An 18,816-nucleotide genomic window follows, 5' to 3' on the forward strand; every position below is an offset into this window, starting at 1 on the left:
TCCAGATCCCCAAGTGTGGCCCCTCAACTGAATCCAAACGTCACAGATTTCCTTTTTAATAAAGGGATTTGTTCCGTAAAATTTGGATTGAAAGTGCCACGTTCAAGGATCCAGAAGGCCACAGGTTCTCCACGCCTCCATTGCCCCTGAGTGAAAATAGAAATGCATCCATAAAGGGCCCTTAAGCCCTGTGAATCACAGGTAGCAATTGTGATAGAGAGTAGGATTTTGTCCAATAAATTCAGAGAGACTGTTACTAAACCCCAAAGGGGTCCAACCTAGTTGCGTTTGCTTGCCGCACAGAAAGCCAATTACTGAGACAAGTATTGCCAGGGAAGAAAGGGCTTATTACAATTGATGTCAGCTGGGAGAACAGGCTGGGCAACCTTAAATCCAGCTCTCTGACTGATGGAGAGAAGGGGCTTTTAACAAGGGGCTGCCAGCATTTGGGGCATGTTGTATTGAAATTAACGCGGGGCCATGTGCGTTGGGGCAGGTTAGTGAGGGGTGGAGAGTCTTGGCAACAGGAAGTCTGCGCAGGGGTCTTTGGAATCTCAATTCCTTTGTTTTGCAGAAACAACTCAAAAAGATCAAGTAGTTACAAGTTACAGAATTCTGGTCATCAAGCCCTACTGGCCTGAGAATCTAAAGCATGAGAGGAAAAGGATTATAAAAAACAAATAGGGTCCAACCTGAGCAAGAGCAAGACCCCATCTCTACTAAAAACAGAAAGAAATTATATAGACAGCTAAAAATATAGAAAAAATTAGCCGGGCATGGTGGCACATGCCTGTAGTCCCAGCTACTCGGGAGGCTGAGACAGGAGGATCCCTTGAGCTCAGGAGTTTGAGGTTGCTGTGAGCTAGGCTGACGCCACGGCACTCACTCTAGCCTGGGCAACAGAGTGAGACTCTGTCTCAAAAAAAAAAACAAAAAACAAATAGGGGTCACTGAAATTTGTTCATACAGCCGGTTACAAGACCATTCCCCCAATTCCCCATCCCTTGGTCTGCATTTGACCCTTCAAGGTTGACATATGGCCCTTGAAGCCAGGGTGAGAAGAGAGGGAAGTTGGAGGTACATGAATTATACTAACATTACACTTAAAAGTAATAGAATGTCCTTGAAAGACCTTAATGGCATCATAACAGAGAGACACATTAGGGCATTCTATTTAAGGAACACTAGAGGAAAATACTTCCAGAGTTGCTTGGAGGTTTTATTTATTTGATTTATTGCAGCCCTTTTTTAATGGCATTGGTGAATTGAGCTCTTACCCTGGGACTAATTTTTGTGGTTTTAATAGAGCATCATAATTTTCAAGAAGGGCAAAGTGTCTGAGCATTTATTCATTCATTCAAAACACATTTATTGAGGCCCTGCGCTAGACCATGAAGATACAGAGATCCAGCCCGAGCCTTCAAAGAGCCCAGTGGAGGGAGGCAGCCATATATGGATGATTTCAGTAGCATTATTTGTGATAACAAAAAACTGGAAACCAACCAAATGTCTCTCCATCTAAGAGAAAATAGAAAAATAATCATTGGGTAGGCCCACGGCCCCTAAACTTTAGAAACTGAAAGTGGTTTCATAATTCATTTGGCAGTAAAGCCTGAAATGACAACCATGAAATAACATGAGGTTATTTAGTGTCTTTATTATTCCACTTAGTATGAATATTTTCTACCTTTTAACCAGAAATATTCATATGTTTAATTATAAAATGCTTCTCTAGATCCTACTGGTTATGTTGTGTAATTGATGGACTAATATCATATTGCCTTTATAAAAACAAGCCAAAAAGTCTGTATTTGGAAGCACATCAGGCCCCAGGGACTAAAGAGTTGAGGATTTATATACTCCAGGGATTCCACTAGCAGTGAAAATGAATGAGTTACAGTTACATATATCAACATGGATGAATCTTGAAAGCATGTTGAATGAAAGAAAGCAAGTCACAGAAGAAAACATTCAGCATGATACATGCTACATCAAGTTCAAATCCTACCCAACTTAACACTATACTACTTAGGAATGCACATATTTTATCAGTAACTAAAATCAAAGGAATCATAGACACAGATGCTGAATGGTGTCTCCTCTCTGGGGGGTAGGGCTCCAAGGTTTAAAGGTGATAGAGTAGGTGGTACCCTGGCAGCACACTGGCAGAAATGTTTGTAGAAGCTTCTGCAGACGGGTTCCCCACTTGTGGCCAGGAAGAGTCAGCTGGGGTACAAGACAGGGTTATGGGCTTTGTAACTGGGAAGCTGCTATAAACCTCCTATAATGACTTCTTTCCAAAGTCGTAATGTTTTGAAACTGTCTCCAACAAGATTGTCGACTCAGTTTTATAGGTTTTCCTTTCCCTTTGCCCTAGATTCAACTTCATATCCCCTGATTAGAGTAAAGCAGAATTGGTTCAGATAGGAGCTGGCAATAGGGAGTGGTCTAAAAATAAAGGCTGCAGTTCTATGGGGAGCTCTGATGAGAAAGGATGCAATTAACAATCTTCACTCAGCAGGAAGGCAAGTTATAAGTGATTCATCTCTGAGTTTGCAATCCTGACTTCATGAGCATTTCAGACAATTTATGAAAGTTGCTAATGAGAATGAATGCAAACCAACTTGATATTCAGAACCATTAGCCTCATTAAAAATGAATCACAATTTCTACTCATTCCCCCCTCCCCATTCTACTTATGCACACAGAAGCTACTTTATCACATCTGACTGTGATGGGCAGAGCCTGAGGATGGAATTTCAGAATTCTGAAATGTCATAAATTTTACATTTAGATGACAATGCCATCAGCAGTACTTGGGGAGATGCAGACATAATAGAGAAGAGTGAGTGATGAAAAATTATATTTATCACATAGTCCTGATTGTAACTCACTGCAGATTTTCATCCATCCACCCATCCATTCACTTTTTCCTTAGACCATGTTCTAGGCACTGTGCTAGGCACCGGAGGATAAAAACTTGAATGTAGTCCTTTCCCTTAAAAGAGTTTCCTGTTCTAAAGGGATACAATGAAGAGAACGGTTGGTTGCAAGTAATGTAAAGCTACCTTACATTTTTAAGTAGAGCTACCTGCTGAACAACTGTAGGGCCACCAGTCACATAAAATGAAATGTGACTGCTGCTCCCCGGAGATGGCTGTTAGGAGCACTGAGGATGCTGTTGAGATCCACGGAAGGGCTGGGTGTGGGCAGCAAAGACTCCTTTAGAGGATGTATTGACCTGGGTTTTGGAGAATGAGTAGAGCTGGCTGTGTGAAGGAGGAATAGGGGGAGATACACGTGATGGTACAGTTTTGTTCCTCGTAAAATAAGGTTTATTCCTCAGATGGAATCACCCAATCAAGAAGGTGTCATGTCTACTTCCTGCCAGTTCCCTTCATTCTTGAGAAAATTCAGGTGTTGAGAATCTACAAACTCCATTTTGAACAGAAGAAAATTGCACAGGGTCCAACAGACGGAGCATAGGCAACCATCCTGGGGGATCTGGAATTTGAAAGCCTATGAGGGAACAAATAAATTTAGAGAATAGTAAAAACATCTTCCATTACCTGAGTGCCATATCTGCACAATGCCCTGGACAGAGCTCTTTATAAATAACAACTTAATGAATCTTTGAACCCTAAGTGGTGTGTTTTACGGACATTGAAACTAAGGCTCAGAGCAATGAATTTACCTGCCCAAAGGCAAAAAGATGGTGGAGAATTTGTTTGATTCCAAAGCTTCGCTCTTGGGGAAATAAAATGAATAAAGAAATATTAATAGTAAAGTGTTAAGAAGTCATACAAAGTTCTCCCTGTTCCAGATCTCTCCAACTGTAGTTTTTTTGGAGAATCTCATCCATCTCACCACCTCCTATGACCCACTGAAGGACCCACTTCTCCTCCCATAGATGGAATTACAGTAGCAGTCTGAACGTGTATCGTTTTAGGCACTTATCTAAAGTGATGCAGCTTTCTGAGAGGCATTTCCAACACTTCCTTACAGCTACAATTATCTGTACAACTTCCAAAGAAACTGCCAGACAAAAACTCTGGCTTCAGTAAAATAATTAGAAGTTATGGTATGTGGTGGATTTTATTACTAGTGAGAATTATACAAGTATATCCTGCTTTCTCTAATACAAAACAACAGAAGACTAAAAGGGACATCGTCCAACAATTCAAAGGAATAAATAAACAATGTTGATATTGAACCACAATACCCCCTGGCATAAACAACAAAAATAAACCCTTACTTTCTTTTTTAAAAATCTGAACCATTGCTTCAGCAAAGCATTTTTTCCCTTTTATTTTTAGTTGATATGTAATCATTGCACATATTTATGGGATAGAGTGATAGTTCAATACATGTATACAATGTGTAATGACCAAATTGGAATAATCAGCATATCCAACACCTTAGACATTTATCATTTTTTGTGCTGTGAACATTCAAAACCCTCTCCTAATGTTTTGAAAGTGTACACTAAATTGTTGTTAATGACATTCACCCTACAGTGCTACAAAACACTAGAACTTATTCCTCCTCTCTAGCTGTAATTCTACTTCAGTTAACCAGCTTCTTTCTATCCTCCCTTACCCCTTCCCCTTTCCAGCCTCTGATAACCACAATTCTACTCTCTACTTCTAAGAGCTCATTTTTTTTTTAGCTCCTACATATGAGCAAGAACATGCAACATTTATCTTTCTGTGCCTGACTCATTTCACTTAACATAATGTCCTCCAGGCTCATCCATGTTCAGCAAAGCTTTTCTGAACTACAAACCTGAACAAATAGAAATCCTCCTGTATTAGTCGGGGCTCTCCAGGGAAACAGAACCAATAGAGTGCATAGAGAGAGATTTATTTTAAGGGATTGGCTCACATGATTGTGAGGGCTGGCAAGTCTGAAATCTGCAGGGCAGGCCAGCAGGCTGGAGACCCAGGGCAGAGTTACTGTGGCAATCTTGAGTCTGACGCAGTCTGAAGTCAGAATTCCTCCTTCCTTGTGAGACCTCTGTCTTTTCTAAGGTCTTCAACTGATTGGATGAGGCCCACTCACATTATGGAGAGTAATCAGCTATACTCAAATGTCTACTGATTTAAATGTTAATCACATCTAAAAAATACCTTCACGGCAACATCCAGACTCATGTTTGACCAAACGACTGGATACAATAGCCTAGCGAAGTTGACACACAAAATTAACCGTCACATCTTTCCTGTTCCTAATTTCAGTAAATGTCAGTACCATGTTCCCAACTGCCCAAGTAAGAAATAATCTCTAGATCCTTTCTCCTCCCTCACCCCACATATCCTGAAAATACTAACTCCCAAGCATGTCTACACTTCCTTCCTCTTGATCCCCATGCCTACTGCCACACCATTGTCTCTTACCTGAATTATTAAACAGCCTCCAAACAGGTCTCCTTGCCTTGAGTCTCATCTTCCTGTTCCATTTCAAAACCATTAAACTCATTTCTCTTCTGAAAATGCTTCAGTAATTCTTCATCATTTACTATTATAGATAAAATCCAAGCTCCCTTAATCACGGCCTACAAGGCATTTCATGATCTAGCCCCTGCTGCTCTATCCCACTTAATCTTACTTATCTCCCAAACCCAGACAGCTACTTGCAGGTGCCAAACACCTGGTTGTTACCGGCCTCCAACTGCAGGTTTTTCCAAGTTCTCAGTGTTTGTAAGAAAAGAATTTCAGGACACACCACATAAGCCAAGCAATAGAAGGCTTTTATTGAAAGCAAAAGTACACTCTCAGGGAGGAACGTGGGCAGGCTCAAAAGAGAGCAGCTGCACTGAGAGGAAGTGGTTTTAGATCCTTTGTAGTCTTACTAGTTGAGGGGAGAATAGTCACGGCTAAAGGGTTGGCTTTTACTAAGAATTTGGGTAGTAATTCCTAGAACTGGGTTCCCTCCCATTTTCATATTTTATATCAGTGTTTCAGAACTGTCATGGCAATTTCCTAAGGGTGGAAAAATTTTAAAACTGCGATGTAAATGATACTGTAATTAGCCAAAATTTATGTGAGGTGGCAGAGATAGCTGACAAGCTGATCGAAGCTGGTTCTTGTCTGCAATTATCAGCCCCTCTAGTTAGCATCTGCTTAGGAGTTGTTTAACACCTGCACCTGATCTTCAGCCCCCCTGAATCTGGTCTCAGCCCTGTCTCCTACTCTCCTACTCTAACACCGTGACACTTCAACTGCTGCCCCCTCTACTGGTAATGTCTTGCCTGTCTGGAAAAGGTTGGCTCTTCCATCATCATATCCCAAATCTTCCCTCTTCCCTGACTATGGCTACCTTTGCCATCCACACTTCCTATAAGACAGACATTCTTTGTGTTCTGAGTTCCCATAGTACTTGCTTCATAATTACATTGATCACATTTCATATGCACATTAAAATGTATTTACATCGTTGTCATCACCATTGGTATGTGAGCTTGTTAAAGGATTGTATTTTTGTCTTTATTCATCTTTTTACCCTCAGTTCAAAAGACAAAGCGCAGTATAGTGCCCAATCACTTAGCAAGTACCCAGTAAAGGTTTGTTATGGCCTTTCTGCTTGTATGTAAACATCTCCTTCTAGACTTAAACTCCTTTTGGAGAATAATTCTTTTTGGTTTACCCAGTGTCTAACATAGTTCCTGGCATTTAAGAGAAATCTAATAAAGAGCTGTCAAAAAAGTGCACACCTTAGCCATAAAATTTGATAATCTCAAACTCAAATATCCTCTCCATTTTACTTGTACTGAAGTCTTCAGCTAGGTAGGCAGGTCCTCTTTGGCATGGCTAGTCTTTCACTTTTTTGAGTTCTTTTTCTTCCACGCCCCCACCCATCATAGGGACTAGCATAGTGCTAGGTACATGCTAGAGATGCAATTATGGTTATTGATGAAATGATGAATGGATCTAACACTTGTGCATTCTTTTCTCTGATAAACCTCAGAGATTTATCATGTCAAAACTTATCCCTGCGCCTGGTGTAGTGAACTGTGGAAAACCAGGCCGAATGAATCTATCCAACTAGGTCAACTCTGCCCAGGAGAGATGGAGTGCATGTCTCTTGTGATTAGCTTGTATACATCTCAGGAAAACATGTACCCACACTCTCCAAGAGGATTATGTTTCATCTCGATGATCAGATGAAGGATAAGGGTAGGAAGAGTCAGAGGGAGGAAAGCCACTGCTAAGGAAGAGAGCTCTATGTGGGACTAAAATAAAGCCAGAGCTAACTGGAGTGAATTAACTCAAGGGAAATTGCAGCTTCATCCAGAACCAAAAAGCAATAGCTCACCCTGAGCCAAGAAACTCACTGGTACCTCTTGGGCAAGAGCACCTGGAAGGTGATAAGCCCTTTCTGTCAAGACTTTGATCAGATTTCAGGGCATCCCAGCCCCATTCACCACTAAAGCTCTGGACTCCCACAGCTCATTCCCACCTTTACTCCTCACTTCTTCTCTATTCCTTTGGATTGTAGCTTCTGTTTCTAGATCCAAGGTCAGCTCTCCAAGACTGAAAAACAAATGTGACTTCTCCAATGTGACCATCAGCCCCTCTCTTGGAAACGGTTTTACAGGAGAAGCGATATAGCAGAATGGGAAGAGCCAGGGCTTTGGCGTCATCAGACATGGACTGGAATCCCACTCACAAGCTGAGTTGCCTTTAACAAGCATCTTAACCCTGAAAGCTGCTGTTTCTTAATGGGTTTAACAATATCTACCTCATAGGGTAGTTTTACATAATAAATGAGATAAACAAGAGTAGTAGCTATAATCAGTATCATTCACCTTCTTTCTCTACCAGCATCTGTCTTGAGGTAAATGCCTTTCTCCATCTGGTTTCAATCCCACAGAGTCAGTCCTATCTTCCCAGGTATCTCTAGTAAGGAATGAATTAGACAAGAAAGTTCTGTTTTGGCCATTGTTGGTTTCTTAGAGACACCACCTTGCTCTTCACAAAACAGTTTTGAAAACTTGAGCCCTTACTATCTACCTCAGCAAACACTCCCATCTACCCTCAGGCTCTTAGATGTACGGTGAGGTGCTCTGTCACAGGGTTGTGGGTGAGAAGGAAATCCCCACCTTTCCAGAGAGCATTGAAAGCCCAGGAAAGCCACGCAGATTGACAAAGATCCACCACTGGTCTCTTCCTACTGTTTAAAGAGCAGCCTAAGAATCTGATCTTGCAGCTCCCCAGGTTTCTGATGCTAAATCACAATCCCTGAAAAAAAATCAATACCGTTGGAGGCATAAGTCATTCTCTTTTTTAGAGATAAAATGTTTTCTCAGGCCGGGCGCGGTGGCTCACGCCTGTAATCCTAGCACTCTGGGAGGCCGAGGTGGGTGGATCGCTCGAGGTCAGGAGTTCGAGACCAGCCTGAGCAAGAGTGAGACCCCGTCTCTACTAAAAATAGAAAGAAATTATCTGGCCAACTAAAATATATATATACAAAAAATTAGCCGGGCATGGTGGTGCATGCCTGTAGTCCCAGCTACTCGGGAGGCAGTAGGATCGCTTAAGCCCAGGAGTTTGAGGTTGCTGTGAGCTAGGCTGACGCCATGGCACTCACTATAGCCTGGGCAACAAAGTGAGACTCTGTCTCAAAAAACAAACAAACAAAAAAAAAATGTTTTCTCTACTCATCCTGGGCAGGAAGGTCTCCTAGAAATGATCTGCATTCTAAAGTGACTCCTTTCAATCTTCCTGTCTCGTAGAAACATCTTTCTATCCAGGGCGCATGATACTCAGAGATCTTAGAAGCCATGTAATTCACCCCCAGATTTGTATGTAAAGAGAAACTGAGGCTCAGAGAGGTGATAGGGCATGACAGAGCTGTCAGAGCCAGACTCAAGTCCAGATTCCTGTCCAACTGCCTGTCCCCCCAGACAAAGGATAACCATGTATTTTCAAACCTTTTTTTGTTCTTTTTTGGAGATGGGGTCTTGCCATGTTTCCCAGGCTGGTCTTGAACTCCTGGTCTCAAGCAATCCTCCAGCCTGGCCTCCCAAAGCACTGAGATTACAGCTATGAGCCACTACACCTGGCCCCATGTATTAATATTTTAAATGCCACCAATACCACACCTTAGAAACTACCAGATGTTGTTAAAAGATTAGGCTTTAAGCATCTCCTGCTTATGGGATATGCGATCCTGAGCAGGTTACTCTCCTTGCTCCTCAAAGTATGGTCCCCAGACCGGCAACATCAACATCAAGTGGGAACTTGTTGGAACTGCAGACTCTCAAGCCCCACCCAGACCTACTGAATCAGAATCTGATTTTAACAAAATGCCCCAGGTGACTTATATACACATTAAAGTTTAAGGAGCACTGATTTAAGTTATCAGAACTTCAATTTCTTCATCTGTTAAAAGGGAAAATGGTATCTACCTTGGCAGATTGTTCCAAAAAATTAACAATACATTACCTTGCAAGCAATAAGATGTTTTTATTTTAAAGCTCAGAGAATTTCTTCAAGACGTTTAAAACTCAGCCACGTAGCAGCATTACAATAAAGGAAATCTCCATATGCTGCTTTAATTTAATTTAAATACCTTATAACTTAGGGTAATGATTAGAGCAGGAGCTAGAAAATAATTCAGATTAAGAGACACTATATAATTATTGGCTCTTGGATGAGACTACCTAGGTTTGCTCATTTACTAGAGAGGTAACCTTGAGCGCAGTTTTCACCTTCACTAACCTCTGTTTCTGCATCTGTAAAGTGAAGATAATAATGCATTGTGTGGTGGTGAGAATTCAGGTGTAGCATTTAGCACAGGGCCTGGCACATAGTTCATTTCCAGAAAAGGACAGCTCCAGTCACCACCATCATCTTCATCTCATCTTCAGTCACGATCCTGTCCTCCGGTTTGTCACTCAATGACTGTGACTTGGGAAGATTTCTGCACAAACACTGATGAGAGACAGAACAGGAGTTTCTCCCTCTGATCTGAATAATCAACTGAAACCCTCATTTTCCTTCCATGCAGAAAGTAAACTCAGCTTTCTCCCGTTTAAGCCAGACTTCTCTAACTCCTTACTAGTTCCTTTTGTCCTGGCTAATTAAGTAAATTTTTCTTTCTGCCAAACGTTTGTAGGGAAGAGCTCAAAATGGTTACACACAGCCTGCCAAATGTCTTTTGTTTTCTTCACCAACTGAGCACAAATAATGGCATTTAAGCAGCTGAACAGCTACATTCAGTTCAGAATTACTAACAAGATTTTCTCCAAGTTTTCATACTATCTGCTGTGTGAATTCTCCATAAGCGTTTTGCAGAATACTAGGATTCTAATTACCTAACTTATCCCCTTGCCCCACGAATGATATAAAAAAGCTGCCTCTATCTTTCGTATCAGAACAAGTTCTAGAAAAGGAGATTCAATTCAGCTCACATTTTGGTGTATGTATGCGCTACATTACCCTGGGAACTAAGCCCAGAGACATTTGATAACTTAGTAAGTGATAACTGAATGACCTTGGTAAATTGTCCAAAGTCACACAGTTGGTTGGAAGGGATGACACCAAGGTCTTATAAAGTACCAAGGTCACCTAGTCCAGTGTCTCCCAATTCTTAACACCAGGTTTATTTTTCCCAATGTTTAACTTAATCTTTCCTGCTTTGGTCCAAGCTTACCCATTCTTATCCTACCACCTACATAGAAATCTTTAGTGATTCCTTCTTAAATTTCACTCTCCTTGCCCTTCACACAGATATCTTCTAGGGAGAAATTACTTCAGCCCCATTAGTTCCAGAGTCTGCCACCTTTGAATGACAGGAGGTAAACCAAGGTGTGGTACGTTCATTCCCATCAGAGCTGGGACAAAGAAAGGGGCAGCCTGTGAATTGTGAGCATCCTGCACTAATAATCTAGATCTCTGTCTCCGAGCAACAGAGAGCATAGGGAGTAATTATAGGCTCTTTCTTTTGTATTCCGCTCAACAATTTTCAAAGTACATCCACATCCTATTGAGCCTTCCAACCATCCCATGAGGAGGGCAGAGCAGGAATTATGATTAATGAGGCTCAGAAACGCTAAATGATTTTTCCAAAGTCACAAAGCTAGTGAGAAGTCAGGCTGGGACCAGAACCTAGACCAGATCATTTTCCCAGGCTTTTTCGTGCACACACACTGGGAAAGAAAGCTCAGGATGGATCATGCCTTAAGCTATTATTAAGCTTGTTAAGCTATTATTAGAAATGCTCTGATCATCAGTTGATGCGTTAATGGGGATGAGCTGGCAGTCAGCTAAGAACAAGAATGGTACACAAACCCACTATCACGGGGAAGCCTGGGGAGGGGTAGGGTAGGAAAAAGGGGAGAAGAGTAGGGCTCCAAGGACAAACATCTCAAACTCCACCCTCTTATTGAAGACTGGATTTGACAATGCCAAACCAGCCCATTTGCGTGCTCTTTCTGCCTCTGGTCCCAGACCAGGTGATCCTGGGGGACAGAAACTTTGCGTCTCCAATGGTCAGTATTCTTCTAGGCACAGGGTAAATTCTTATACATGTTTGATGAATGAATGAGTAAATGAATGAATCACTATGTGTCCACGCAAACTCCTGGTTTCATCTTTCACAAGGCCCTTTGCCCATACCTTTGGCTTTCTCCCCTACAGCCTCTCCAATGTCTCTCTCACCCAGGTCAAGTCAGGGCTTCTAATCAAGAAGAAAATTATAGCCCAATAAAAGTCTCACCCTAGCCCAGCACAGAGCATAAGCCCCTCTCATTCTGAGATAGCAGTTTTCAGTTGAGCCAACCCAAGCAGTTCTACTGCTCGTTCCCTCAGACACATCAGATCGACATTTCTCCCAGCTGAGTGATTTCTTGGGTCAAAACAAAATCAAAACAAAAGAAAATGAATATAGTTTTAACAGCATCCAGTATAATAAATTTGCCCCAGATAACAGACAGCCTCTAGGCCCAAATCTAACCAATCCAGGATGAGTCTGAGATAGCAAAGGAATATGTCCAAATAATCTCTAATCCCCCAACCCTCCCCTCTCTGTCCTAACCACCGTCACCCTGATCCCATCCTTTATCAGCTCTGCCCGACCTTCTATAGTCTCTTAATCACTCTCCCAGGCTCCACGCTCTCTGCCCTCCTTCCCTTCCTCCAACTGATCTGAACATTTCCCCCTCCCTATGGCATTCAAGGTCCTTCCCAGTGCAGCCCAACTCTCCTGATTAGTTCCTCACCTCTCCTTCCCGTCATGCTATGGATCTATGGAAACATTCCCAGAGAGCACGTGAACTCCCTACCTCTGGGCCTTTGCTTATGACAGTCTCTTTGCCTAGAGTGCCCTTCCTGCTTCTTCACCAGGAGAACTCCCACTCATCTTTCAAGGCCCACTTACTCTGGAAAGCCTTCTTCAAAGGACCCAAGGGAGTTACTCGTTCCTCCATGCTCTCTGAGTATTTTATTCAAATCCTGATACCTGGCGCATTATCTTATGATTTTTGTTTACAGGCATACCTTGCTTTATTGCACTTTGCTTTATTGGATTTCACAGGTATTGTGTTTCATTGCAGATGGAAGTTCTGTGGCGACCCTGTGCTGAGCAAGTCTATTGACGCCGTTTTTCCAACAGCATGTGCTCACTTCAAGTCACTAGGTCACATTTTGGTAATTCTCACAATATTTCAAACTTTTTCATTATTATGAAAAATAATTTTATGGTGGTCTGTGATCAGTGATCTTTAATGTTACTACTGTAATTGTTTTGAGGCTCCACAAACCATGCCCATATAAGATAGTGAACTTAATAAATGTGTGTGTTCCAACTGCTCCACCCACCATCTGTTCCCCTGACTCCCTCCCTCCTCAGGCTCCCTATTCCCTGAGCCACAACAATGTTGAAATCAGAACAATTAATAACCCTACAATGACCTCTATTTGTGCAAGTGAAAGGAAGAGTTGTATGTTTCTCACTTAAAATCAAAAGCTAGAAATGATTAGCTTAGAGAGGAAGGCATGTCAAAACTGAGATAATATGCCACTTTGGCATAAGGATTATTTTGAGCTAGGGGCAAATGAGAATCAACATATGTAGAAAGAAGCCTCCTTGGAGTTTCCCTTATCTGACTAAAAGCAGAAACTTCTGAGAAATAAGGACTGCCATAAATCCCCTCTCCCAGGTGTATTTGGTGGCCATGAAGAAGACAGGAAGTCAGCACCAAGATAGGTCTGCAAACCTTCCTAAAATAACCCTTATCTACCATTAGTTTCCCTCATATATTTACCTTCCCACAGTTTGTCACCCATAAAACCCTAAACAACTTTTCCTTGTCTTGTCACTTCTCTACAATTTATTGTTCTTTGTTAAGATGCTGAATAAGAACAAGTTTTAACACTCATTTGAGTTACTCACCACTGAGTTCTCCTATGTGTAGGCACTCTGACCTGTTAATAAACTGTTTTTCTCTTGTTCAAAAAAAAAAAAAAAAAAAAGCTGAAATAGGTGGAAAACCAAGCGTCTTGCACCAAACAATTAGCCAAGTTGTGAATGCAAAGGAAAAGTTCTTGAGAAAAAATTAAAAGTGTTGCTCCAGTGAACACACGGATGATAAGAAAGCAAAGCAGCCTTATTGCTGATATGGAAAAAGTTTCAGTGGTTTGGATAAAAGATCAAAGCAGCCACAGTATTCCCTTAAGTCAAAGCCTAATCCAGAGCAAGGCCCTAACTCTCTTCAATTCTGTGAAGGCTAAGAAAGGTGAGGAAGCTGAAGAAGAAAAATTTGAGGGTAGCAGAGGTTGTTTCATGAGGTTAAGGAAAGGAGCCACGTCCACAACACAAAAGTGCACGATGAAGCAGCAAGTGCTAATGGAGAAGCTGGAGCAAATTATCCAAAGATCTAACTAAGATAACTGATGAAGGTGGCTACACTAAACAATAGATTTGCAATGTAGATGAAACAGTCTTATATTGGAAGAAGATGTCATCTAGGACTTTCATAGCTAGAGAGGAAAAGTCAATGCCTGGCATCAAAGCTTCAAAGGACAGGCTGACTCTCTTGTTAGGGGCTAATGCAGCTAGTGACTTTAAGTTGAAGCCAATGCTCATTTACCATTCCAAAAATCCTAGAGTGCTTAAGAGTTAGCTAAATTCACTAGGCATGTTCTCTATAAATGGAACAACAAACCCTGAATGATAGTACATTTGTTTTTAGCATGGCTTACTGAATATTTTAAGCCCACTGTTGAGACCTACTGCTCAGGAAAACAGATTCCTTTCAAAATATTACTATTTCTTGACAAAGAACCTGTTCTCCTAAAGGCTCTGATGAGATGTATAAGGAGATGAATATTGTTTTCACACCTGTTAACACAAAATCCATTCTACATCCCATAGATCAAGAAGTAATTTCAACTTTCAAGTCTTATTATTTAAGAAATACATTTCATAAGGTAATAGCTGCAATATACAATGATTCTTCTGATGGATCTGGGCAGAGTAAATTGAGAACCTTATGAAAATACATCACCATTCTGATGCAATGAAGATCATTTGTGACTCAGGAGGAGGTCAAAATATCAACATTAATGGGAGTTGAAAGAAGTTGATTCCAATCTTTTTTTTTTTTTTGAGACAGAGTCTCGCTCTGTTGCCCAGGCTAGAGTGCCGTGGCGTCAAGCTCACAGCAACCTCAAACTCCTGGGCTTAAGCAATCCTTCTGCCTCAGCCTCCCAAGTAGCTGGGACTACAGGCATGTGCCACCATGCCCAGCTAATTTTTTTCTATATATATTTTTAGCTGTCCAGATTATTTCTTTCTATTTTTAGTAGAGACAGGGTCTCGCTCTTGCTCAGGCTGGTCTCGAACTCCTGACCTTCAGCAATCCTCACACCTCGGCCTCCCAGAGTGCTAGGATTACAGGCATGAGCCACCACACCCGCCCTGATTCCAGTCTTCATGAATGACTTTGAAGGGGTTAAGCCTTAAGTGGAGGAAGTAATTGCGGATGGAATTAGCAAGAGATCTAGAATTTGAAGTGGAGCCTAGAGATGTTACTTAATTGCTGAAATCTCATGATAAAACCTGAACAGATGAGGAGTTGCTTCTTATGGACAAGCAAAGAAAATGGTTTCTTGATATGGAATCTTCTCCTGGCAAAGATACTGTGAACAGTATTGAAATGACCACAAAAAAAATCTAGAATATTACATAAGCTTAGTTGATAAAGCAGCAGCAGAGTTTGAGAGGACTGACTGTAATTTTGACAGAAGTTCTACTGTGGGTAAAATACTGTCAAAGAGCATTGCATTCTACAGAGAAATCTTTCATGAACAAAAGAGTAGATTGATGTGGCAAACTTACTGTTGTCTTATTTTATTAAATTGCCTCAGCCACCCCAACCTTCAGCAACCACCACCCTGATCAGCCATCAACATAGAAGCAAGACCCTCCACAGCAAAAAGATTATGACTCACTAAAGGTTCAGATGATTATTAGTATTTTTTAGCAATAAAGTATTTTTAATTAAGACACGTAATTTTTTAGACATAACATCATTGCACACTCAACAGAATTCAGCATAGTGTAAACAACTTTTACAAGCACTGGGCAACCAAAAAATTCTTGTGACTCACTTTGTTGCGATAATTGCTTTATTGTGGCAGTCTGGAACCAAACCTGCGATATCTCCAAGGTATGCCTGTACTTGTCTCTTCCTCTACTTGGAAACTCCTCTAAAATGGGTATGAAATGTTATTCAGCCTTTTGACATCCTTGCATACTTCATGCCTACCACAGTATCTGTACCAGGCACACAATGTGTGTTGGCCTGCACTGGAAGAGCTTTTGAGGATTGTCTAAATCTCTGGGAACTCAGGAGCTATTAATTCCGGCAGTTCTCATGTTGCATGCTGGTACGAGCTACTGAAAGTTAAAGAACATCTACGTTAGAGTGTGTAAATTATTAAAACTATTTAGAGTGCAATATAGCAATACATTTCAACATTTTAAGTGTGTAAACCCTTTGACTTGGCCATTATATTAACATTTCTAGGGATTCTTCCTATAGACATTCTCACATACATGCACTGAGAAATATCTATAAGAATGTTCATTATAGCTTTGTTAATAATCGCAAAAAAATAAAATGGGTACAACCTAAGTATCCATTAATGGGAGCACCAGTTAAATGAATAATGTCAAATCTATACTATGTAATATTAGTCAGTTATTAAAAGGAATGAAATAGATCTATATGTAAAAAGCAAGTTGCAGCACAATAAGAAGGAAATGCACCAAACTGCTAATAGTGGTTATCTTTAGGGCATGGAATTAGTGAATAATTTCATTCTGAACTCTATACATTTCCACACTTTTTTTATTTCTAAGCAAAAGCAATACATTTACAATAAAATACATGGTATTTAAAAGAAAAAGGCAGAAACCCTCTCTCCATCCAACCCCCAGCTATGCTTCTAGATGCTGTAGAAGATAAGGCCAGGGCTGTTCACAGGCTGGAAAAGCTAGAAGCTGTTTTTCTGCAGGTGCTTCAGGAGAGAGGCACAGCTCTGACTGCTGCTGCCTCCCAGCTGCCAATCACGCCCCCTCTTCCTCTGTTGATTATGCTGGGAGGTTGGGGAGGTGCACAGAGCAGAACAGGCAGGAGAGGGGCAGGTAGGTGGGAGAGTTCTGACATCAAAAGCTGCCTCTGCCTTTTCCCCTCAAGGCTGCCTTTTTAAGCCCAAAATTAGAAGGGAAATGAACTGTAGGTGCATAAATTAACTACAGAAACAGCCTTCCGTCTTCACTTCCAGTGGCATCCTAGGTCCTGGGCAGGGTCCCCCGGCAACAGAGATTTCCACAGACACACAGGCCGGCCTGCCCAGGCACTGCCTGTAGAAGGCAGATGGGGACACAGCTCCTTGGAAAGGAAAGGACAGAAACAGTTGAATGAATTCCATGAATTGGTAAATCGCCTAATTTAATCTCTCTTTGGATGAGTGTCCTTTGTCTCTGCTTTAAAGTGTGGAAAAGGGCACAGGTGAGGCTGCTGCCAGCTTTCTTCTCGTTGTATGACAGGACCTAGGTCTGGCATCACCAACATTCCAGAAGCTGAGGAAAGGACATTCAGCCAACTGAGCCTCTCCCTCCCACTGACTACGTAAGCTTTAGGATCTGAACTGGGCTGAGAGAGCCTGAAATGTACATCTTTAGTAAATACAAATAATTCTAATAATCTTCTATTATTAGCTCTAATATTATTAGCTATATAATAGCTCAATAAATATTACCTTCTTGTTCTGTGTCAAATACTGTGACAAATCCTTTGTATGCATTATCTCACTTTAACAATCCTATAGTAAGTACTGTTATCATCCCAGTTTTACAAATGAGAACACTGACGCTCATTAAGTAACTTTCACAACATCACTCAGCTGGTGAGTAGCAACACTGAGACTGGCTTAGCAGCCCCATTCTTAACCACTGTATAATACAGTGGCTTGTACAGTAGAATCTTGGCATTCATGAGTGATACACCAAAATATTAGACTAGGCACACAAATTTACCTCCCCCTTAAAATTCTATAAAACTGGAGGAAAGATATTTTGAAAAAATAATAAACCAGTTAACATGAGACGCAGTATACTACATTGAGTAAGCACACGGACGCTGGAGTCAGACTACCTAGGTTCACATCTCAGCTTTCTATCATCTATCAGCTGTGTGACATTAGGCAGATTGTTTAACCTCTCTGAGCCTCAGTTTCCTACCTTTCAAGTGGGTTGATTTGAGGGTTAAAAGTGTTAATATAGTAAGTGTATCAGAGTCCTATCACTGCTGTAACAAATTACCACAAACTTAGTGGCTTAAAACAACACAAATTTATTATCTTACAGTTCTGGAGGTCACAAGCCCCAAATGGGTATCACTGGGCTAAAGTCACGGCTATGTTCCCTCTGGAGGCTCCAGGGGAGAATCTACTTCTTTGCACTTTCCAGTTTTATAGGCCACTTGCAGTCTATCTTCAAAGTCAGAATCACATCACTCTGACCTCTGCTTTCCTTGTTACATCCCTTTTTCTGATTCTGACTTTCCCACCTCCCTCTTTCCCTAATAAGTGCCCTTGGGTCCACGTGGATAATCCAAGATAATCTCATCTCAAGATCCTTCCTTTACTCAACATTCGCGAAGTACCTTTTGCCATGTAAGGTAACATAGTCATAGGTTCCGGGGATTAGGATGTGGATATCTTTGGGCCCATTATTCTACCTATCATAGTAATATAATATACTAATAACAACGCTGAAAATAAGAAAGATCACTCATGACCAAATCAGAACTTTGGGGAATTCCTGAAAGATAGAAAACAATTGAGATCATGTTGATGATATAACCATAGCCCAAAATATCATGAGAAGATTACTGGGGATAGTCCCAGGGGAGCACCGAGCTTGGAGTCAAAATATATAAGGGTTAGGAAGGACCCTGGGTGTTTAACCAAGGGACTTTGATACAAGTCAGTGGGTCTTGCTGCATCCCCTGTTTCTAGAGGCAGGCAGCAGGGTTTGCCCAGTGAGAATGAGCTGTGTAGTACCACAGGCTGGGCAGAGGGGGCGCCCTACACTCAGCAGACAAGCTATAAGCAGCACTTCCTGTCTCTCCCCTGCCACAGTCACAAAAGCAGAACACATAACTGCATTCAAAGACCCTCAAACACGAACTAGCATAAACAAAGATGAGAACTAATCAAGAATTACCAACATTTGAGTAGAGCAACACCCTTAAAAATTAGGACTAAATCCAACTAACAAGAATTAATACAGAAACAGCAAGCA

The sequence above is a fragment of the Eulemur rufifrons genome, chromosome 6 (assembly GCF_041146395.1).
Source record: "Eulemur rufifrons isolate Redbay chromosome 6, OSU_ERuf_1, whole genome shotgun sequence".
In the NCBI taxonomy this organism is placed as follows: Eukaryota; Metazoa; Chordata; class Mammalia; order Primates; family Lemuridae; genus Eulemur; species Eulemur rufifrons.